Genomic DNA, 24425 nt, shown 5'->3' with positions numbered 1-24425 from the left:
AATAATATATATTATATGTATTATTACTTAATACATATTTTTAACTCTAGGGAAAACACAAACAAAGCAAAAATGAAAAGGAATTATAGAAAAGTGTCTGGAAAGATAAAAAGATGAGCTTGTCTCCAGGTGTTTTATATGTGGTGGAATGTGGTTTCTGTTGCTTTTCTGTATTTTATCACTCTTCTATAACAAACATGTACAAATTGAAATGAATAAGTTATTTTGGGGCGTCCCTGGTGGCTCAGTGGTAAAGAATCCGCCTGCCAATGCAAGAGACCTGGGTTCGATCCCTGACCTGGAAAGATCCCACATGCTAAGGAGCAACTGGGCCTGCGCACCACAACTACTAAGCCTGTGCTCCAGAGCCCAGGAGCCACAGCTACTGAGCTCATGTGCTGCAACTACTGAAGCCCAAGCACCCTCGAGACCATGACCTGCAGCGAGAGAAGCCACCACAATAAGCCTGCATGCCACAGCTTGAGAGTAGCTCCCGGTCGCTATGACTAGAAAAAAGCCCTCTCGGCACAGAACCAGCACGGCCAAAAATAAAACAAACTTATTTTCATAAGGTTATTTTTGACTAAAAATTAACAAATTGAAAAGGCAAATATCAAACTAGGAAAATTAAATACAGCATAGGTGATTCACAAAGGATCCATGCCTTTAATATACAGAGTTTTTTAAATCAATAAGAACGCCTTCCTCTTCTTTTCCTTCTCTGCCCCAACTTCCTGAACAATTTGATACTAAAGTCATTAGGCGAGCAGAATAAGGCCGGCATCCCCATTAGTCACGGGGGTGGATGGATGCACACTTACGTAGAATGATAAACAACAAATTCAGGATAGCAGTCTCCCCTGGAAAGGGCAGGAGGGTGGAAACGAGGGAAGTGACATCAAGGAAGGCTCATGAGGATCTTCAAGTGTATCTGTGAGGTTGTTCTTCTTCAAAATCGGAAGCAAATCTGGTAAAATGTAAAAAACTTAGCAGAACAGGAAAGTGGACAAGGGGTGCTTATTATTCTGATGCTAGAACTACTCCATTAAAAAATACTGGAAGGGAGGAAGGGAGGAGGCAAGGGGGAGAGGAAGAAAGGGGGCAAGGGAGGATGAATGAATGACTCTCCTTCCTCTCTTGGTTTCAGGGAGGTTAAGTGCTCTCCCCAGGGTCACACAGCATGTGACGACATGTCCCCATGGCCTCTCTGCCACCCAGTGTTGAGTCCCTCATGCAGTTCAATCAGCCCCGCCAGGAAGCAGCTCCACCTAGAAACACCCCACCTGGTTTGCTTGGGCGCACAGTCTGGAGGTTTGATCAGGTTCGAGGACTTGGACCTAAGAATGTCTACAGACTGTTCACACTTGGGCACCTGGGGCAGTTAGATTCCCGGGGAGGATCTAGTGTCTGAAGGATACCAAAAAGCATCCTCCCAGGCCAGGGCAGTGGAGCAGGGGCTTGGAGGGGTGTGGAGGCAGGTCCTTCCTCCCTACCAGCCACTCCCCTCCTCTGCACACCCTCCTGATCATCTGAAACCCTGGACCAAAGAAACAGCTGACTATGATTCTCCAAGGCCCACAGTGGGGAGGGGTCAGCTCGGAAGGAGTTCTGACCTTTTCTATTGTTCTTCAGGATCCGGGCTATTTCTGGGGTAGGTGGACCATTGGGATAGTCATCTGCCCCAGTGAGCCTCCAGCAGGACTCTGTGAACTGCTGCTTTAAGAAAAACAGACAATGTCCAGAGACCCACTCTGCTCCTTTCCTCCCTCTCCCAAAGCTACACACAGAACAGCCTGCACCTCCTAGCCAGTCATCCTAGGTTCTTCCCAAGGCCATTGATAACTCTTAGCATTTGCCTGGGGATTGCTGCTCTGGGACTATGTCCAGGAGCCTGCTGACATCCTAAAGAGGTTGGTACAATCAGAGCTCCATTTTACCCAGAAGCTTAGGAGAGGCAGAGTCTGGTATGACCAGATCAGTTCTAGGGCCTTAACCTTCCTGAGCCTCAAGGTTCACATCTGCAAAATGGGCAGAAATGCCAGACATCCATCAGAGGGGCTGCTGGCCCTGAGGGCAGGCAGTGTCCTCGTTGTGAAGGACTATTCTGTGTATTATGGGATATTTAACATCCCTAGCCCCAGCCCATTGTGTGCCCCCACTCGCTGGGACAACCCAGATGCCCCAGGCATTTCTAAGTGTCCTCTAAGCCAGCACTTCAGTTGGAAGACTCTAGACTTCTTGAAGGCAAGGACCATGTCACTGGGTCACCAGAGCCCAGTGCCCAGAGGGGCTTGATTTGACTTTGCTCCTTCCGTGAACTTTCGGCTTCCCAGGTGGCGCTAGAGGTAAAGAACCTGCCTGCAATGCAGGAGACCTAATGAGACAAAGCTCAGTTCTGTCCCTGGGTCAGGAAGATCCCCTGGAGAAGGACATGGCAATCCACTCCAGTATTCTTGCCTGGAGAACCCCATGGACAGAGAAGCCTGGTGGGCTACAGTCCATGAGCCAACTCTTTGAGACTTTCAGTTTTAATTAAGAGTCACCTCTGGAGCACTGATGTGATTAGGACAGACACCTAGTCCAGCATCCATGGTCCTCGCCCTAGCTGTTGCCTGGCTGAGGACAAGGAGACAGGCTGGACACAGCAGCAGCCTGGTGGGGAGGTGGGGACAGAATGCTACCACCTTCTAAGTCCCAGAGTTTAGCGCAGTGGAACTTTGGCCGACAGAGGCCTGCAGTGGGGTGAGCTGTCAGGAAGGGGGGGGTGCAGAACCCGGAGGGACACCGCCAAGCATTCGGGGCAGAGTGATATGACGCTTGCAGTCAGAATGGCCTGACCCCACCCCAGATGGCTTGCCTTTCCCTGAAGCCCAGCCTACATGCTCCAGGCTCCTTGGCTCCTCTGCCCAGAGCGCGGATGGTGACATACTCCACGGCCTTGGGTCCCCTTAAGGGCAGGCCAGCTTCTGGGAACACACCTAGCACAAGCCCCTGGGGGCAGGACACCTGAGCCTTCTTCCTCAGCTGAATATAGGAATCTGGTACTCTAACGGAGGTCACACAGTGCATCTAAAGAACATGGGATGCTGCCACTCTGTTCACATCCCGACCCTTCCCACCAAGAAGCAGCTGGGGGATCAGATAACCCTGATGGCAAGTCCTAGTTTTGGAATTTACTAGCCAGCATCATGATGGGTCATTTCACCTCTTTGAGCATCTGCTTAATGATCAAATAAACAGAGTAACTATTACTGACTTTCTTACCTCCCAGGAGCTGTTGTGACAATTAAATGAGCTAATGGCTGGAAATATTTTTGCAAACTTCCAAACCAGCGCACCCTCCCCTCTATCTCCACCCCACCCGTCTGGCCTAGAACTCTAACATGATGGTCCAAGGGGTGAGCAATGCCTTCCAGTCCATTCCTAGTGGGTCTTTCTGTGGAGACAGCTCATTGGCTCTCAAGGGACTCTCAAGGACTTTGGAATCACATTTTAAACAACAATCTGATTTCCTTTAACTAGAGGGTTTTTTTTTTCTTGGCTATACAAAAATTTACTATTTTTTTTTTCTTTCACTTTGTCATCGTTGACATTTTTCTCCCTTTTTTGGTGTGTGTTTTCTGTTCTAAGGATAGAAGACCCCTTAGCACGGCAAGACTGTCTTGGACCATTCGCTTTCCCCCAACTTGCCCTTCCCATGCCCAGTGAAGATTGTGGGAAGCAGAGCGCTTTGCAAATAGATTGCCTTGGTCCACAGGGCAGACCCCTGGCTGGAGACCACAGGGCTGATGAGAGCAAATGTCATTGGTAAGGGTCAGTCTATGCCTCTGTAACCAGGAAAGAGGATAGTTTTCAACTCACTTATTAGGAACAAATCTTTCAGCTACTTGGGTAACACACCTTGGAAAGCACAAAACAGCCTTAGTGAACTGGTGGCCCAGTGGTCCTACATCCCATGATCCCACATCTTGAAGCCTGCCAGTCTCTGAGCCCCTTCTTGCCTAGAAGCTGGGGCTGGGTGCTCCCCCTGGATAAAAGCTGCTCCCTGTAGGCAGGATTTAGAACCAGAGATGTCAGTGCTTCCCTCTGTTTAAAAGAGGGCCTGTAGCCAAAAGCTGGACAGCTTTAACTGATGCAGCTTCACCCTACTGTGCTTCCTGATGGCTTATTCTCCCCAAGACCCTGAACTTTGATGGCCATTCTGAAGTCTCTTCCTCCAGGAAGCCTGTCTGGCTTGCATCCCACTGATCCTCAGTCACCAGTAAGCACTTGGTCCCTTGGAACCCCAGGCATGAGACCTTGCTCTGTTGTCTGCATCTTTCTACACTTTCACATACGCATCTGGATCCTTTTCTCATCCGTGCCATCTTCTTATAACGGTGAGGGCAGGGATAACCCCACTTCCTGGCACAGCCCCAGGCTGCTGGTACAGAGCTGTCCCTGGGACAGATGCTCAAACAAGCCAAGTTTCATCTCCCTTCACCTTGGTTTGACCTCCACTTTCCAGCTAGCCCAGGGCGGAAGATTCCTTTAAGAACAAGATGCAAGAGATTTCCCTTGTGGTCCAGTGGCTAAGGCTCTGCACTCCCAATGAAGGGGGGCCCGGGTTTGATTCCTGGTCAGGGAATTAGATCCCACATGCCACAACTAAGACCAGGCACATGTGTGCTAAGTTTTGTCCAACGCTTTGGGACACTATGGACTGCAGCCTGCCAGGCTCCTCTGTCCATGGGGATTCTCCAGGCAAGAATACTGGAGTGGATTGCCATGCCCTCCTCCAGGGGATCTTCCCATAGCCAAATTAAAAAAAGAAAAAAGAACAAGATGCAAATCTCATCTTCATTTACTTCACTTACCGATGCATCTCCAGCACCTAGGACAGTGCTTGGCACTTAAACATCCAAAGGTTTCCTGGATTAATGTGCAGCAGGACTGAACACATACTCACACTATACTCAGATTTGGAAAGAAAACATCACTTCTTTCTCTATAACTGATGTACCTTTCCTATGAGCCTCCTAGGGAGCCAGGCCAGCTCAGACTTAGCAACGAAAAAGACTCCATCCTACAGATTCAAATGCTGAATAAACAGCCACTAGCTTGATATTCTGAGGGTCTCCATACCTCTTTACACATTTCTTATCCCAGGCAGCAACTGAAAGAGGTCCTATTAGGGCTCGTTACCCCCTCTGCCCCAGAGCAGTGACCTTGGAGTCCACCTGCTCACAGAGGAAGTGAAGACGGAGTCCTCCATGCGAGACGCCTCTTGTGCCAGAGGACTGGAGGAAAACTACTGCTCTCCACGGTGCCCGGCTCGCAGGCTCATTACCTTGCTATTTGGCTGTTTAGTCGCTCAGTCGTGTCCAACTCTTTGTGACCTCATAGATTGTAGCCCGCCAGGCTTCTCTGTCCATGGGATTTCCCAGTCAAGAATACTGGAGTGGGTTGCCATTTCCTTCTCCAGGAGATCCTCCTGATCCAGGCATTGAACTTGGGTCTCCTGCATTGCAGGTGGATTCTTTACCGTCTGAGCCACCAGGGAAGCCCAAGCTCAACTGAGGACAAAGTAAATAAACCACGAGGATGGTGCATCATAGAGATGACAACACGGAACAGCCAGCGTCGGCTCCTTCCTTCACTTCTCACGGCGTCCAAAGAAACGCAAAATGCAGAAAGCAAGCCCACTGGTATACGCATGGATAAAGAAGATGACATGTATATCGGGTTGGCCAGAAAGTTCGCTCAGACCTTCCTGCACCATCTTATGTGGTGCGAACCATTGTATGGAATACTACTCACCCACAAGAAAGGAATGAAACACTTCAATTTCCAGCAACATGGACGGATCCAGAGATTATTATACTAAGTGGAGTAATCACGTGATATGGCTTGTATGTGGAATCTAAAAAAGATGATACAAATGGACTTATTTACAAAACAGAAATAGACTCAGAGACGCAGAAAACACACTCGCAGATACCAAAGGGGAAGTGGGACAGATAACCAACAAGAATCCACTGAATAGCACCAGGGAACCATACTCAACATCTTCTGATAACCTACAACAGTTCAGTACAGTTCAGCTGCTCAGTCATGTCCAATTCTTTGCATGCCCTACACTTTCTGCCTACGATAGGAGGGAATGTAAAGAAAGTGTAATATATATATGTATAGCTGAATCACTCTGCTGTATGCCTGAAACTAACACAACATTGTAAATCAATTATATTTCAATAATAATTTTAGAAAGATTTATAGGTGCAGAAACCATATGGAAAAAAGTGTATATAATCATATTTCCAAGTATAAAATATATAGGTATCTACCATAATTTCACAGTCATTATTCATACCACAATTTTATAGTCATTATTCACAGGCTCTGTACTTCCAAATTTGCCCACTTGATAAAATTCGTCAATAACCCTCAAGTCGATACTCGTGAGGCTGTCAGTCATATACAGAAAGAGAAGGGGCAACACGTTTAAGCTCCCCACCATGCCCCCAGCTGAGGGTGAGTGAGGTGATGCTCTGCCTTCTTGTTTTAAGGCTCATACTACAAGCAAGAGTCCTTCTCACAGTCTGCTTAGTGATATCCTTTCTGCATTTCTGTGCTTTTTTGGGTGATTTCACAGCTTAAAATGGCTCCCAAGTGTAGGGCTGAAGTGCTGGTAGTAGTTCTAAGAGCAAGAAGGCTGTGCTGGGTCTTACAGAGAAAATATATGTTAGATCAGCTTCAATCGGGCATCAGTTACAGAGCCATGACCCATGGTTCAACGTGAGTCAATCAACTGTGTGTTTCAAATAAGGCATCTTTCAACAGAAACGTGGGGACTTCCCTTGTGGTCCAGTGGTTAAGACTCTGCCTGCCAACGCAGGGGACACGGGTTTGATCCCTAGTACAGGAAGATCCCACATGCCGTGGAGCAACTAAGCCTGTAAGCTGCAGCTATGAAGCCCATCCTCTCTAGAGCCTGCGCGCCACAACAAGAGAACACCACAGTGAGAAACCCGAGAACTGCAGCTAGAAAGCAGCCCCTGCTCACGGCAACTAGAGGAAGCCCACCCGGCAAAGAAGACTCAGCAGCTCACTGCAACTAGAGAAAGCCCACCCGGCAAAGAAGACCCAGCAGCTCACTGCAACTAGAGAAAGCCCACCCGGCAAAGAAGACCCAGCAGCTCACTGCAACTAGAGAAAGCCCACACGGCAAAGAAGACCCAGCAGCTCACAGCAACTAGAGGAAGCCCACCCGGCAAAGAAGACCCAGCAGCTCACTGCAACTAGAGAAGGCCCACCCGGCAAAGAAGACCCAGCAGCTCACTGCAACTAGAGGAAGTCCAGCCGGCAAAGAAGACCCAGCAGCTCACTGCAACTAGAGAAAGCCCACACGGCAAAGAAGACCCAGCAGCTCACGGCAACTAGAGGAAGCCCACACGGCAAAGAAGACCCAGCAGCTCACTGCAACTAGAGGAAGCCCACCCGGCAAAGAAGACCCAGCAGCTCACTGCAACTAGAGGAAGCCCACACAGCAAAGAAGACCCAGCAGCTCACTGCAACTAGAGAAAGCCCATACCCAGCAAAGAAGACCCAGCAGCTCACTGCAACTAGAGAAAGCCCACATGGCAAAGAAGACCCAGCAGCTCACTGCAACTAGAGAAAGCCCACACAGCAAAGAAGACCCAGCAGCTCACAGCAACTAGAGAAAGCCCATACGGCAAAGAAGACCCAGCAGCTCACTGCAACTAGAGAAAGCCCATACCCAGCAAAGAAGACCCAGCAGCTCACTGCAACTAGAGAAAGCCCACACGGCAAAGAAGACCCAGCAGCTCACTGCAACTAGAGGAAGCCCATACCCAGCAAAGAAGACCCAGCAGCTCACTGCAACTAGAGAAAGCCCACATGGCAAAGAAGACCCAACAGCTCACTGCAACTAGAGAAAGCCCACACACAGCGAAGAAGACCCAGCAGCTCACTGCAACTAGAGAAAGCCCACATGGCAAAGAAGACCCAGCACAGCCATAAATAAATATTTTTTAAAAAATCAGAAACATGCATAAAACAAGACTGTGTATTAACCAGTTAGCAAAATGTCACCAGAGGTGCACAGGGCAATGAACTCTGTATTTCCCCCAGAAGCAAATGGTTAAGCACTTGTTTATATATATCTATATATTTTGGCAGCACTGCAAGGCATGTGGGATCTTAGTTCCCCAACCAGGATCGAACCTGTGTCACCTGCAGTGGAATGGTAGAGTCCTAACCGCTGGACTGCCAGGGACTTCCCCAGCGTTCATTACTTTAGTATCAGTAACAACTTAGAGCATAGCTACCATGAATGATGAAAAAATATATATATAGATGGATATTCTACATCTAAGAAAAAAATGTTACAATTTTTGGCTACCCAGCAACTGAACCTCCTTCTGTAATTTAGGGGATTTTGCCTCCTGCACCTCAGAGGTGTTGGCAGGGCATGGAGCCCACCTCCTACTCTACACCAGGATGTAGGATGCAACCCAGGTACTGCCAATTGGATCCACTGGGCCAGAGTCCAGCGCCAGGGGCCAATGCAAGCAGGGTTGACAGTACCAGCCCCAGAGCCCATGGTGTCTCACACTGGTTCCAAGGTGCCATAGCATGCAGCCTGGCTGATAGCCTGGAACCTGGGTCTCCAATGCTCTCCTCATCCTGGAGATGATCCAATATCCTTTAAATATTAAAAGCCCTTTTCTGTTTAAATTAGCCAGAGCTGGTTTCTGTTGTTTGTAACCAAGAACCATCTGTGTGTACGTGCGCACGCACAACTATATATATTAATATTTGTTATGCGTTTGCTTATTTACAAGGGAATGGGCATCAAGGAAGGTTGGCGAAAGAGGCTTGTGGAGGAGGAGACCCCTGGGCTGGGTCTGAAGGGTGGCTGAGGGTTTGCCAAGGGAACAGGAAGGAAAGCACAGAGGCTGGAAGAGCGGGACATCACAAGACACTGGATGAAGCTGGTGACGAGGGGACTGGGGGAGGAGAAGGTAGAAGTGGGGCCGTGCCGAGAGCCGAGTGCAGACACTGCAGGAGAGGTCGGACTGAGGCTCTCGTTCCCTCCCCTCTGCCCCCAGACCCCCTGTCCCACACTCATCCACACCAGTACAACCTGCTTTCACCTCCCTGGACCAACCTAACACAGTCAAGCCAAACAGACTCACTCCCGAAGGCAGAGGTAGCCAGGTCACTTGCCAGCTGGCCGGGGAGAAGAAGGGTTTGTTATAATGAGTTCTGGAAGTGCCCTGAAGAACAGCAGGGCCATGTTCCTCCAGGGAAGCTAAAGGAGAATGTGACCGACTCAAAGGCTGTCTTGGACAGCTCAGGCTGTCATAACAAAATACTACAGGCTGAGTAGCTCAAACAAGAGATTCTCATTTTCTCACTGTCCTGGAGGCTGGAAGCCCAAGATTAAGGTGCCCACATGGTCGGGTTCTACTGAGGTCTCTCTTCCTGGCTTGTAGATGACTGCCTTCTCACTGTATTCTCACACTGTGGAGGAAGGGAGAAAGAGCAATCTCCTTCTCTTCCTCTATTTATAAGGCCAGGGTCCTATTGGATTAGGGTCCCACCCTTATGATCTTATTTAACCTTAATTACCTTCTAAAGACCCTGTCTCTAGGTACATAGTAAGTCCCCTACATATGAACCAGTTCGGTTTGTTCATAAGTTCAACAGTTAGCCTAGGTACACAGCTAACACAATCTGTTATATAGTACTGTACTGTAACAGGTTTATAATACTTCCCTGATAGCTCAGACAGTAAAGAATCTGCCTGCAATGTGGAAGACTCAGGTTTGATCCCTGGGTTGGGAAGACCCCCTGAAGAAGGGAATGGCAATCCACTCCAATATTCCTGCCTAGAGAATTCCATGGACAGAGGAGATGCGTCACTTTTCACATAAATAATAGAGAGAAACACATACACAAAATATTAAAAAAATTTAATCTTATAGTACAGTACCTTGCAAAGTACCGTAGTACCAGCTCAGTCACCACTGCTTTTACCCTTGTTCTGGGTACCCTGGGCTTGAAATAAAGGTACTGTACTATGGTACCCTATACAGCACTGTAAACTATATGAAACCACAATTGCGTGTAGAGGACGCACACACATAACAATGTACACCAGTCACGTGAACTAACTTATGTGCCTGCACATGTGAACGCCTGGACCTGTGAACGCACATTTGCCTCTTTAAAAGTTCACAGCTTGAAGGTTTGTATGTAGGGGACTCACTGTAGTCAAACTGCCAGGGGGTGGGGTGGGGGTAATGGCTTCCACATATGAAGGGAGATACGATTTGGACCGTGGCACTGACCTTCAGTGAGCTTCCTTCAGGGGGATAGAGGCCTTGCTGGAAGTTCAGGGATCGGGGTCTCACCCCAGCCTGCTCTTAATGGAAGTGTGGCTTTGAGTGAGTCACATGCCCTCCCCAGCATCATTCAGAAAATGATAAACTCAGGTGAAGCCTCAACATTCCTTCTCTCACTAAGATTCTAGGGGCTGTCCTGGGCTCTTTACTTGGGGTTTGGGGTGGGGAGACTCTCTCCCAGTCCTACAAGTCTCCCCCAACCCCACCGAGGAAAGGCCGGGTCAGGAAGAGCTGGGCTGTTTTCTCTCCAGCTTTTCTAATGAATGTGCTTGGCGCGGGGACTGTCTGTTGCCATGGTGATCGCTTCCTGTGGTGCTGGGCCTGGGAGACCCTCGACAGGGACTGCAGCATCTTGCGGGTGGGGGGGCTATTGGGAACAGGGGGTAGAGAGACATGTCAGTGAATTCCAGCTCGGGACGAGGCCCAGAATCAGCAGATTTTCTAGCAGCACTGGCTGAACATGGAACTTGGGGAGGCACAAAATGACCTTGCAGTTCCTCAAACCCCACCAGTCCCACTGCTTTCTCTTCACGACCACAAGTAAGGGACGGTTTCTCTTCTGCTAGCGTTGACTCTTGCAGGCTGGAAGGCTCTCAGAAACCGACCTGAAGAGGAGGGGTGGGTGACAAGCAGTGTGGTGAAGAATCTCGGTACTCAACACGTGGTCCTAAGCACCAGCATCTGCTGTACCCTGCATCCCCTGGGTGCTCCTTAGGAGGCAGGGTCTTGGGACCCACGTCAGACCCACAGAATCAGAATCTGCATCTCAGCAAGCTCCCCAGGGATTTACATGCACATTAAAATTCCAGAAACTCTGGTTCAGTAGGAAGAATGCTGGGCCGGAAGCCAGCAGACTTGATTCCGGGACCAGCTTTGCCCTCTGCTCTGTGACTCTGGCAAGACATTTTTGGTTCTCTGGGATTCAACTCCTGTAAAGTGGAGAGGTGACAAGACTCTTTCTCTAAGATGACATTATCCTCCACTGAGAAGCTTTGCTGGGGACAAGTTAGTGCATCCTGGAGGCCTCACCTGGCTCTAGAATCCAATGATCCTAACCATGTTGCCCTAGCCAACCTGTGGGAATCGGAACCATTAAGGGGGACAAAGGTGACTGATGGTCTTTTGGATATATCTTCCCTTTTCTCCTTTGCCTTTTGCTTCGCTTTTCTCAGCTTTTGAAAACTGAGAAAGAACAGACAAATGTTCAAGGGACCTCTGTTTGATGAAACTGGGAAGTCAACAAATCTAGTCAAAGGGAAACAGGACCTGATTTTTCAGGGAGGGAGGAGGCTGTCCCTTCAGACCAGACTCCATTCACAGCTCACATCCCAGAGTAGTCCGCTCAGCACAGTGCCTTCGAAGCTCAAGTGTACATCAGAATCAATTGAAAGGCTGGCTAAAACACTGACTGCCAGGTTCCATGGAGTTTCTGACTCAGCTGGGGCCAAAAATGTGCATTTCTAATCCAAGAGATAAGGATACTGGCAATCAACCCCCATCCTTGGGTGTATCCCAAAGTCATCTAGTTAATATAACAAGACACCGTCATTGCTCTTATCATTTAGGAAATTCCAAGTGTTCTAGAAGTTCTGTGCCAGAAACAAGAGGAAGACCAAATATATATTTCTTATCATAAATCACAGTATCACAGAAGGAAAATGCAGCAAATGTTAGCACATGAGGCTGGGCTGATGTCCTTACTCAGAGGTCAGTAAAGGAGGGCATGGGGGTGAGCAGGTTTCTTTCTGGAGGGGCAGGGGGGCAGGGCAGCGGGGAGGACAGCGGTCCAGGCATGGGAACTGATGGCAGATGCCGTGACACGACTAGGAGCTGGCAGCCAGACTAAGCAGGTGCTGAGATTCCGGAGCCATAAATCTCCCTGACCGGGCTGACGATGACGGTAAGAAGTGCTGAGGAGGCAGGCAGCCCATGACTCCAAGTCTCTGGGAAACAGGAGCGATGGGTAGGGTGGGAACCCAGAAAGGATAAGGCCCAGTTGTGCTGAGCATAGACCAGGATGATGTCACCCGTAGACTCCATCACTGGGGAAAGTCACAGGCTAGCTCTCTTGTCCAGGAATGGGCTTTCCCCTTGTGGTCCTCCCAAGGGTAGAAGCCCGTGAATTCTAGTAACAGCTGAAAACTGGAATTTCTCACCTGCAAAGGCCAAAAAACCTGTGCTGTGCCAAGTTCACTGGGGGAGAGGGAGGGGTCGTTTCTCACTGTCTGGAGCCCAGAAGGAGCTCCACATAGTGGGCAGTTTTCCAATCAGTCCTTTTTGTTCACAGATGAAAGTGGGCCCACAAACCTTTGAGAGCCAAAGGACCCTTAAGAGACTACCTTGTTGACTTCTCATTTTAAAGACAGGGTTCTTATATGTGGACAGTGCCTCTCTGTCTGCAATGCATGCTCCAGGAAACGCTCCTCCCCTTCTTTACCCTGTGCTGAAAGGGCAGCCTTAATTAGCCAAGTTTAGTACGTCAAGGCTGTATATTGTCACCCTGCTTATTTAACTTATATGCAGAGTACATCATGAGAAATGCTGGGCTGGAAGAAACACAAGCTTGCCGGGAGAAATATCAATAACCTCAGATATGCAGATGACACCACCCTTATGGCAGAAAGTGAAGAGGAACTAAAAAGCCTCCTGATGAAAGTGAAAGTGGAGAGTGAAAAAGTTGGTTTAGAGCTCAACATTCAGAAAACAAAGATCATGGCATCCGGTCCCATCATTTCATGGGAAATAGATGGGGAAACAGTGTCAGACTTTATTTTTTGGGGCTCCAAAACCACTGCAGATGGTGACTGCAGCCATGAAAATAAAAGACACTTACTCCTTGGAAGAAAAGTTATGACCAACCTAGATAGCATATTCAAAAGCAGAGACATTACTTTGCTGACTAAGGTCCATCTAGTCAAGGCTATGGTTTTTCCAGTGGTCATGTATGGATGTGAGAGTTGGACTGTGAAGAAAGCTGAGCACCAAAGAATTGATGCTTTTGCATTGTGGTGTTGGAGAAGACTCTTGAGAGTCCCTTGGACTGCAAGGAGATCCAACCAGTCCATTCTGAAGGAGATCAGCCCTGGGATTTCTTTGGAAGGAATGATGCTAAAGCTGAAACTCCAGTACTTTGGCCACCTCATGGGAAGAGTTGACTCATTGGAAAAGACTCTGATGCTGGGAGGGATTGGGGGCAGGAGGAGAAGGGGACGACAGAGGATGAGATGGCTGGATGGCATCACTGACTCGATGGATGTGAGTCTGAGTGAACTCCAGGAGATGGTGATGAACAGGGAGGCCTGGCGTGCTGTGATTCATGGGGTCGCAAAGAGTTGGACACGACTGAGCGACTGAACTGAACTGAACTGAACTGAGACCAAGTGACTCACCACTCCTTTCCAGCCATATCTGATTGGAGAAGAGTTAGTCACCTAATCCAAGGGGAGCCAACCTATTGGCTGGTCAATGACCAATCAGATTCAGTCTTTCTCAAAAATTTGAGAGTCACTGTGAGACTGGAGTGCCACATTGGTCCATTTTTGTGTAGAGAGAGAGAGACAGAGAAAAGGAAAAGAAAAAAGAGAGGGAGAGAAAGAGAAAGGAAAGGAAAGAAAAGGGGGGAAATCTCAACATTTCCAACTGGATGTGTCACAGGTCCCCCAAAGCCATTATGTCAACAAGCAACTAGAAATTAGCCCCTGCTTGCCACAACTAGAGAAAGCCCACACACAGCAAGGAAGACCCAGCACAGTGCCCCCCGAACAAAAAAAAATTTTAATAAATCTTAAAAAATACTGCAATGTAGGGATCTCTGCTTATAATACTGAAAAATATATGTGTATAGCAATGTATGAGATTTCAAATGAACAAGCAAAATAATGGGGTTAAATGCCTGATACAGTTTTTGCTCTTTAAAATGACTTAAACAACTATTCATCAAGAGGATTCTTGTATCATGTTTCAAAACATAAATACCTTTAAACTAGATTGCCTGAACATTACTTCCAAAGTTTAACCTAAACCTCAGTAAGTTAAATACTTTTGCTCTTTACCAACTTATACCAATAATACAGATAGAAAAATCAAGCTGGAAACCAGAGAAGAAAAAAATAAAATTACAAGAGCTGTTCAATGGCTTTCCTGCCTCCCATGGCCCACTTATCCTCTTCAACACCACCATGAAAGCCAAAGTTAAAATCACGCAGGCCCCTACCCAGGCTGCCACAGCACCAAGAGACAAATATTACTGAGACACGGGCCTACATCCATACATGACCACTGGAAAAACCATAGCCTTGACTAGACGGACCTTTGTTGGCAAAGGAATGTCCACTGGAAAGAGTTGTCTTCAAGATCCCTTAGGGCGACCTGTACAGACAACTGACCACATACACTACCAGGGAGGCTGCTGTCTGCAGCCACTGCACACTGGGACCCCAGAGGGAAAAGCACACAGTCAGCTTAATTAGCTGCAAAAGGGCTTCTTTTCCTGTTTATGTGTTTCATACACCAATGGCCTATGACTGTGTCAGGCTCATCACTGGCTGTGTCAGGCTCATCACTGGCTGTGCCCCTCCTCCTCATTCTAGAAGGATACGGGCCCAGTTTCGGCCAGGGCTGTATTTCTGCTGCAGAGTAGACCTTCCTGAGCACATCTGATAAACCAATAGGACAGGCTTGCCCATGACTCTATCCAAAGAGATACTGTATCCAACAGGGAAAAGGCGGCAGGCCCACTCAAGTCTGCTCAGGGACTGAAACTCAGGGGTCAGAGATCAGAGGGGAGGGGTGAGTTCAAGTCCTGCGTGAATCCCAGGCAGAGATGAGGCTGCAAATAAAAGCTCAAAGAGCTATTTCACCGGAACCTTTGAATAACATTGGTACTAAATGCTCCTCCACTCTGAGGAGTGTATCTCAAAGCGTTCCACAAAGTATGACATGAGGCCTTCTCCTCACTTCCTCATAGAGCTTAGCATGCTTCTGCCCTGGCAGGTGGCTCGACAGTGGGTCCCAGGCTCCTCCACTCCCGGCCTGGAGGCCTCAAGTGTCTGATATTGACATTGATGAGCACCTGGAGGGCTTCTGTTTGGACTCCCAGAAAGAAAGAAGAGACTGCAGGCCCTTCAGGTATGCGTGAAAGCTGACAGACCCAGGAGAAAAACATTAGCAAAACGTTCCAACTCTAGGAGTTTTACTATCTCCAAAATATTTCTATGACCCTCTTTTCATTTGGTCCTTCCAGCAAGGAGTTCTTCATTTCTGTTAAGGAAACTGGGGCCCAGAGGCCACCTCCACCTTTGCTGAAGATCATCCCTGTGGTCATCCACACAGCCCAGCATCTCTGCTTTATTTTGGCACACCACAGGGGACTGTGGGCTTCCCAGGGGGCTCAGTTGTAAAGAATTCACCTGCCTATACAGGAGACGCAGGTTCAATTCCTAGGTCAGGAAGATCCCCTGGAGGAGGAAATGGCAACCCACTCCAGTATTCTTGTCTGGGAAATTCCATGCACAGAGGAGCCTGGTAAGTCTCAGGGTCACAAAGAGTCAGACACAGCTGAGCACGCATGCATGCAAGGGACTTTATCCTGGATCCAGCTTTAGGGGAGAGGTTTAGAAAGATGTTGCAACCTTCAGCCTAGGTCTGATTCAGGGAGAGAAGGAAACTCATTTTGAGCCTTTACTAAGTATATCATGTTTTTAAAATCTCACAACAGTCTTCTAAGGTAACAGACACTCAGAGAGCACTTATGCATCTCAGACACTGCCCAGAGTACCTTATAGATATTAAGTCTTCTGACCCTTCACCATCCCTAGGAGGTGGTTACAGCAAGTACAATCACCATGATGAGGAAACTAGGCCCAGAAAGGTCAAGTAGATTGCCCACATGGCTCACAAGAGGTGGAGCCAAGATTTAAACCTGGCATTTATTCCCTGAGGCCAAGATTAATCCAGATTTATAGATGAGGAAATTGAAGCTCAGAAGCTCATTTGACACCTCCCAGTTGGGAAAGAGCAGGGTCAAGAGTCAAATTCAGAACTTCCTGCTTCTCATTCACAGTGCTTTATAGGTCCTCTTTCAGTGGACCAATGAGCGAGGCAGCTTGCTTTCTCTTCTCCCTCCTTGCCTCTGCACCCCCCATCTGCCTATGCACAACAGTCTGTGAATATAAAATGCATACCTATAGACATGTAATCACACAAACCTATAGCCAAACACTTATATAATCAAACTACCAAAACAACAAAAAAACACAAAGAAAAAATTTTGAAAACAAAGAAAATAACAACATATTTCATGTTGTTTTTGTTCAGTCACTAAGTCACGTCTGACTCTGCAAACCTGTGAACTACAGCACACCAGGCTTCCCTGTCCTTCACTACCTCCCAGAGTTTGCTCAAACTCATGTCCATTTAGTTGGTGATGCCATCCAACCATCTCATTCTCTGTCACCACCTTCTCCTCTCACCCTCAATCTTCTCGAGCATCAGGGTCTTTTTCAGTGAGTTGGCTCTTTGCATCAGGTGGCCAAAGTACTGGAGCCTCAGCATCAGTCCTTCCAATGAATATTCAGGACTGATTTCCTTCAGGATTGACTGGCTTGATCTCCTTGCAATCCAAGGGACTCGCAAGACTTATTCCAGCACCTCTTTCAAGACTCTCAAGACATATTCTAGCACCACCGTTCGAAAGCACCAATTCTTCAATGTTCAGCCTTCTTTAATACACTTCATACTAACGAGAAATGTTTTTTCTTTGTGTGTGTGTATGGTGTGTAAAACTGACTTTTCATCAGAAAGAATGGAGGCCAAGAAACAGTGGAACAACATCTTTAAAGCCCAGAGGAAAAATTTTGTCAACTCAGAATTTTATGTCCAGTGAAAATACCTTTCAAAAATGAAAGTGAAAGAAAGACATTTTCAGAAGCATGAAAGACAAGAGAATTCCTCACTGGGAGACTCATCCAAAAGAAATGCTACAGGAAGTGCTTTAGACACGCGTTCACGCTCAGTCGTGTCTGATGCTTTGTGACTCCACAGACTGCAGCCTCCAGGCTCCTCTGTCCATAGATTTCCCAGGCAAGAATACTGGAGCAGCTTTCCATTTCCTCCTCTCGGGGATCTTCCCGACCCCGGGATGGAACTCATGTCTCCTGCACTGGCAGCAGGACTCTGTACCACTGTGCCACCTGGGAAGCCTGAGTTCTCCAGAAGGAAGAAAGAGCAAAGGAAGAACCAAGAACAAACGAACAGGTAAACTTGGGTAAATATTAAAAACTATTTCCCTTTTCTTTTATAAAGATTTTTTTTTTTTTGCTTGTTTGTTTTGGTTTTTGAGGACTGTGCCATTTGGATGGTGGGATCTTAGTTCCCCAACCAGGGATTGAACCCAGGTCCTTGGCAGTGAAAGCTCAGAGTCCCAACCACTGGGCCACCAGGGAATTCCCCATTTCCCTTTTCTTAAGACACATGTGACTGTGTAAAGCAACCATGTAACAATAAATTGTGGGTTTGCAGTGTATGTAGACATGATATATAGGACAACTGGGGTGGGGTCATGGTTAATAGGCCCACAGAGTTGCAAGGTTTTTATATTTCATGAGAGTACAAGTAGTCAGTCAGGAAGTGGTAGTGTCAAGGATGACTAATGCCCAGATCTCGTCTTCTTTCTTCTACATCAGACAAGAAAAGTAAGTGGGTAGGAAGAGAAAACTAGACTGGGGAGAGAGTGGCTGCTTCAAGCAGCTTTGGGGGCGAACAGCTGCCGGACCCAGAGGATTCCCAGGCCTCAAAGTCTAGCCCAGTGAATGATAGGACCCCATGTGCCTGGGCAGGGATGGGGCCCCAGGGAGGGGGTCTGTCAGCCCCTGTGTCTGAGCAGACGCACCTGGGATAAGGTGTCCTCCAGAGAGAACAGGGAGGTTCCTGTGGCCACAGTGAATCCCACCCCTGACCAGGGACTGGCTAACTCCACAGATGGCACCATGCCAGCTATCCAGGCTTGCTGAGCCTCTGCAGAAGACCTAGACAAAGTACTGGGGGAGCTGGGGTGGGGTACAGGTGTTCCTCCAGCACCCCAGAGTCAGCCTCGTAGACTGTGGGAAGCCTGCTCCCTTCATACAATATACTGAGGTGGAGCCCAAAGTCCAGACTTCGGGCTCATCACCCCAGAACCAGCCCTGCCAGCCAGCTCAGCAGCACCCACAGAGCTAGGTGCCTTTCTCCTCAGTGTCTAAGCTTCAGCTCCAGGGGCCCCTCCAAGCTCCTAGACTCTAGTACCCCAGCCTTTTCCCAGGAGGTGAAAGCTGCTTTCTATAGTTCTTTTCTCCAGATTTCTTTTTCTGCTTAATATAAATACTTATATTAAATTTCCTCTGAAGAAATTCTGCCGTGATTTCTGTCTTCCTGCCCGACTCCTGCTGATACAGAAAGAAACAAAGGTGTTCCTCCCAGAAGCCTGACGTGGCCCACAGGAGACAGCATGGGCCAGTGGGAAAGGCTTGGCTTTGGGCTCTGGTGGTCCCAAATTCAAACCCCAGCTCTGCTTTCATTCCCCAAGTGACTCTAGGTAAGCCTCAGCTTCTGGAACTTTCTCTGAGCCTGAGTTTTCTCACTTGAAAATAGGATTGATAGCACAAACCTGATCTATCATTCTGTCTGGTACAAGAGACAAAATCATGATTTGAACTAGATTAAGCAAATGGGTGAAACTATGGTGGAAAGTTTCCAGAAAATAATCAAGCACAAAAGGTGAGAAGGCAGGGACAGAGCCTGCTCACATCCGACTGGAAACTGGATCTCAGATGCATTCAGGCTTTCTCTCTGCCTCTGAGACTGCTCCTTGAGTAGAGCTGATCTTTCACCACAGACCCAGGTTCCCATATGGTAGAGGAAAATGGCCTCCAAGTAGCCTTCAGACTCTCACCTGTACAGCTTTGCCCACAGAAGAAAGGTCTCCTCCTGAACCCAGCATGGTAGTTTCCAGGGAAGGGCTCCAACTGGCCAGGATGGGTCACTATGGCCTTGAAGCAGGGTCATATAAGGGATGACATCTGTCAGTCAGTTGTATCATATCTGGGTCTTACATATCCAGGTCAGCCATTTCCGGGATGACTATCCCCATTTTACAGACGAATAAGCAGAGGCTCAGAGAGGAAGGAACCTGACCACAGTCATGCGGCTTTCATCTACGTGGCAATGCTGCATATTAGGTCACTAAAAGCATGTTATTAGAAGCTTTGCAAGTTTCACCGAAAGCAGCTGGCTGGGAGTGAATGAGGTTCTTCAGAAGGTGAAGGAGCCCACATTGGCTTCATGCCCACAACAACCCTGGGCACGGGGCATGGGTAGGCAAATAAACTTGGGAGAGCCCAGCTTCCTCCAGGGGAGTGGGTGGTGGTATTGGCCCCATATGAAAACGAAGAAAATGAAGGTTCAGAGAGGTTTGGTATCCAACTGCAGGTTCCACAGCTCAGAAGCAGGGCTGGGATTTGAACCTGAGCCTCGTGGCTTCTCTGTATTACCCATCACAGCACCAGTGTGCCCAGTCCCCTTGGGAAATGTCATGCTAGTGGATGGACTCAGGATTGAATGACCTGCTCTGGCTTCGTGTGCTCCGGTCTTAGATGCTGGCAGAGTACAGGTCCCTGTGGGATTGAGACATTTGAAAAAAACCTGGGGAAAGGGTGCAGAGAAGCAAAAAATGATGATTAAGGGACAAAAAGGGTCATCTGGGGAAAGATAAAGACAGCTGGGACTACGCTGCTAGGAGAGGAGACCCAGAGAGGCCGTGGCTGAGGCCCAAGCTCACTGGCAAAGGTCAGCACTGTGGGTCATAGGGCTCCCCAGGCTCTGTGAGCTGCCCCTCGGCAGGCTTGCTGCAGGCATGCCAGGACTCCCGCTCACCTGACACAGTCCTATTTCATGCTCAGGGTGGTGCGACCCCTGAAGGAAGTGGGCTGAGCCCTCCAGGTGACCATTGTTGGGAGCAGTTACCCCCAGCCACTGGCCCACAGGCAGGCCAAGAAGTCACAAAGCTTCTGAGATTCAGGGGAGCTGAAGCCCTCACCTGTCCCACCCCTCAACAGTCTGAGGCTGCTTCCTGACTCATTCCTTCGGTAAAACCACAGAAGGACAGCCTGAGCATACAAGTGCACAAGGTCGTAATCAGCTAGCAGCAAGCAGCCTGGCTCCAGTTTGGGCCTTGCTCCAGGTTTTTTGAGGGATTCTTTCAGTCACTTTCTCTTTCCGGGGCTCAGTTTTCTCACAGGTCAGGGAGTAGACCAGCTTCATGATTGTGAGAATAAAAAGTGGAAATGAAGACTCACTTTAACACCCAGGTGACAAGGCTGCCAACAGAGGGTGGGAGCTCAAAAGCAAAGAATAACAAGAGACAACGCCAGAATTCACAGAGCAGGTGAAGCCCACTGGTCCAGAGAAGGTGCCCCTTGGAGACAGTCTGGACACCGCATCTCTGCAGGGTCACCTCCAGACCCTCCTCTTGACCTCATGACCGGACTCTGGCTTTTCTCCAGCCTTCTTCTCTGCCTGACCTTTCAACCACACTAAGTTACTTACAGTTTCCCAAATATGTCACTATTTCCTGTGTCCATGCCTTTGCAAAAACTGTTTTCTTGACCAAAGAAACCTTTCCCACCCCCATCCAAACCCTGTCCCCCTGGGAAACTCCTAGGCATCCCTTAAAACCCACTTCAGTCACCTCCTCTGTGAAGTCCTCCTGATCCTTAGCAGTGGACCCTCCTCGCCTCCTTCACCAGGGTTGATTGCCCCTTTTTCTTTGCTTACTGTTGTACTCCACACTTTTCCTCAGTTCTCATCTGTGGATTTGCTGCATCTGAATCACCATAGGAGTAATGTCAAAATATTCAAGCTCAGGCCCCACTCAATGAGAATTTGACTCAGGGAGTCTGGGGTGGGGCCAGGTATCAGAAACTTAAGTTGAAGCCCCAGGTGCTTGTCATGCTCAACCAGGTGTGGGTCCCTTGAAAGCAAGGCTTTTCCTATATACTAGGGCCCGGCTCAGAGGAGTGCTTAGTGAGTGAGAAAAGGAAGGAAGGGAAGAAATAAGGAAATGAAGGAGGAGGAGGAAGGAAGGGGGAGCAAGGAGGGAGGAAAAATGGTGAGAAGTGAGAGAAACAGAAAGATAAAGATGCGCATGGGACTTCCCTGGCGGTCCAGTAAAGAATCCGCCCGCCAATGTAGGGGACATGAGTTCCATCCCTGGTCCAGGAAGATCCCACGTGCCATGGAGCATCTAAGCCCACACACCTCAGTTACTGAGCCCGCATGCTGCAGCTGCTGAGGCTTGTGTGCCTAGAGCCTGTGCTCGGCAAGAAGAGAATCCACTGTAACGAGCAGCCCAGGCACCGTAACGAAGAGTAGCCCCCATTGCCACAACTAGAGAAAGTGCACACAGCAACGAAGACCCAGTGCAGCCATAAATAAATTTTTAAAAAAAGGATGAGCATGATTCAGGGGATGGGCAGGAAGCAGCGGAACTCAGAGGCAATGCTCCTGGACCACTTCTGTATCACACCTTGCTGAATGTTGGCAGAGATACCGATTCTGGAGTCAGACCTGCCAGCGCGTGAGTCTTGGATCCTCCGCTCACCAGTTGTGTGTGCCTTAACAATTCACTCAGCCTGTCTGTCTGTTCTGCCTGTTGGTGGTAAGAGCTGTATCTGTCTCACTGATGATCTGAGGACCCAGGGACCCCTCAGGGTCAGCGCTTTTCAAGCACTGTTGTGTGTGCGAACCATCTGGGGATCTTGTGGAACTATAGGTTCTGACTCAGTATGTCTGTAGTTTAAATGACCTTCCAAGTAGTGCTGGGACTGCTGCTCTGTGGACCAACTCTGAGTAGCAAGGACCTAGATCAGAAGTCAGATCCATTCTTGGGCTGTTATGTGGCAGCCTGGATGGCAGGGGAGTTAGGGGAAATGGATACATGTATATGTACGGCTGAGTCCCTTTGCTGTCCACCTGAATCTATCACAACACTGTTAATCTCTCATGTCCAACTCTTTGCAACCCCATGGACTATGCTGTCCATGGAATTCTCCAGGCCAGAATGCTGGAGTGGGTAGCCGTTCCATTCCCCATGGGACCTTCCCAACCCAGGGATAGAACCCGGGTCTCCCACAGTGCAGAAGGATTCTTTTCCAGCTGAGCCACCAGGGAAGCCCACGAATACTAGAGTGGGTAGCCTATCCCTTCTCCAGTGGCTCTTCCTGACCCAGGAATCAACCTGGGGTCTCCTGCATTACAGGTAGATTCTTTACCAGCTGAGCTACAAGGGAAGCTGTGTTCATCTCTACTCCAATGCAAAATAAAACGTTAAAAAAAAATAAGTCTGATCAGTTCCCTTTCAGGGTACCAACTTGTTCCTCTGCAACAGGATAGGAATAAGGTCTGGAGGGCCTGTCCACTGGGCCCTGGGTGTGTGCTCCAGGCTCCATGCTAAGTTGATCCACACCCCACCTCACTGAGTAAAGGGAGGCCCCTGTGTTCTCAGAACCTCAGCAACAGTGATCAGACATTACTTGCACCACACTGTATGAGTTTCCTGTGGCTGCTGTAACAAAGCGCCACAAACTCAGTGCATTAAATGACACAAATCATCTTTCAGTTCTGGAGATCAGAAGTGGGAAATGAATCTCAGGGGGCTCAAGTCAAGGATTTGGTGAGCTGGTTCCGCCTAGAAGCTCCAGGGGAGAATCGGTTCCTTGACTCATTCAGCTCCTAGACGCTGCTGGAAGGCAGCAGTGGCCACATGGCTCCAATCTTGGCCTGTTGTCACATTACTGCCTGCACTCTCTGACCTCTTGTCTTCTTATTGATAAAAGGACCCCTCAGTGTTGACACTGAACCCACCCAGATAAGCCAGGGTAATCTCCCCATGCAGAGATCCTTAACTTTACCATACCCGCAAAGTCCATTTAACCATGGAAGGTAACATACTCACAGTTCTGGGGTTGGGAGGTGGACATCTTTAGGGGCTGCTATTCTGCCTGAGTGAGACCCTGACAGTAGCTCCCAGACTGCTCATCATCATCAGGGAACAAACTGTTTTTCATGGCCCCTTCAAAGTCCAGGCTCTGAGCTGCCAGCAGTGGCCAGCGAGAGCGACTCCTCCCACTGGCCACTCATTGGCGTGACCTGCAATGTCCCGTGCACCGACCTTCTGAGCGTTAGAGGCTGAAGCAGCAGGACAAAGGTCGTGGTGTCCCCTCGAGCCCCAACCACATGCTCACCATAAAACGCAGTGCTTGTAAGAGCCAGGCCAGAGGTGACCTCTCGGTGCCAAAGGAGAGCACTGGACGAGGGCCAGACAGAAGTGGGCAGGGCCCTGGCCAAGAAGGCAGAATGGACAGTCTTTGAAAAGAAGAGAGCTGAAAAAGTCCAGCCCTACTTTCCCCTAAAACTGTTATTCCCTTGTCCCCACGGACCCTGCTACATGAGTGCAAGCTGGGCTGACTCCCCTGATGGTTGCATGCTCTGAGCCCATTCATGGGTCTTTAGAGTGAAGAGAGTGACAGGTTCCCATTTCTGCCAAGTATCCAGGTCAGAGCCTACAGGGCAAATGGAGCCACCCCCTTGGCCTGTCCACCATCTTTCTCCATGGGCCTGCAGGGAGGGGACTAACCATCCAGATTTTCCAGGGACTGAGGGCTTCCCTGGGAAAGCAAGACAAGTCAGTCACCCTATTTTCAGGGCAGCTACACAAACCCCAGCAGTGGGCTTGGCTGCTGTCCGCCCTCCAGCCCCAGCCGAGCTGGCAGGCTCCTGACCCTGTCAGCTGGCGGGGTTCATAGCTGTTAAGAAAGACTATCCGTATGAAGCAATGTCTGTGGGTGACAGGTGGACCTCAGGGGCCCTCTCCTTCGGGGCTGCTGAGTCACACAGGCTCAAGGTCTGGGAAATTCAGGAGCTTCATTTTTCTCAAGTCACTAGAGGGTAGAGGTGGGGCTCAGGCTGGAAAGAAGGGGGATG

General features: G+C 48.9%; 1 long non-coding RNA gene and 1 other non-coding gene across 2 annotated transcripts; both read right to left on the bottom strand.

Moving 5' to 3' along the window:
- Positions 1 to 781: 781 nt before the first annotated feature.
- Positions 782 to 23515, bottom strand: LOC128065409 (uncharacterized). The gene is made up of 3 exons (XR_008201061.1): positions 23398 to 23515; positions 5800 to 5902; positions 782 to 967 (listed from the first exon to the last, which is right to left on the bottom strand). It is a non-coding gene; the product is annotated as an uncharacterized LOC128065409 (long non-coding RNA).
- LOC128065718 (small nucleolar RNA SNORA70) lies at positions 14753 to 14887 on the bottom strand. Its single transcript, XR_008201099.1, has one exon. It is a non-coding gene; the product is annotated as a small nucleolar RNA SNORA70 (small nucleolar RNA).
- Positions 23516 to 24425: the final 910 nt, after the last annotated feature.

Source organism: Budorcas taxicolor, chromosome 19 (assembly GCF_023091745.1).
Source record: "Budorcas taxicolor isolate Tak-1 chromosome 19, Takin1.1, whole genome shotgun sequence".
Classification (NCBI taxonomy): Eukaryota; Metazoa; Chordata; class Mammalia; order Artiodactyla; family Bovidae; genus Budorcas; species Budorcas taxicolor.
Note: the sequence above shows the minus strand (reverse complement) of the source record. Positions and strands in the feature narration are given on the sequence as shown.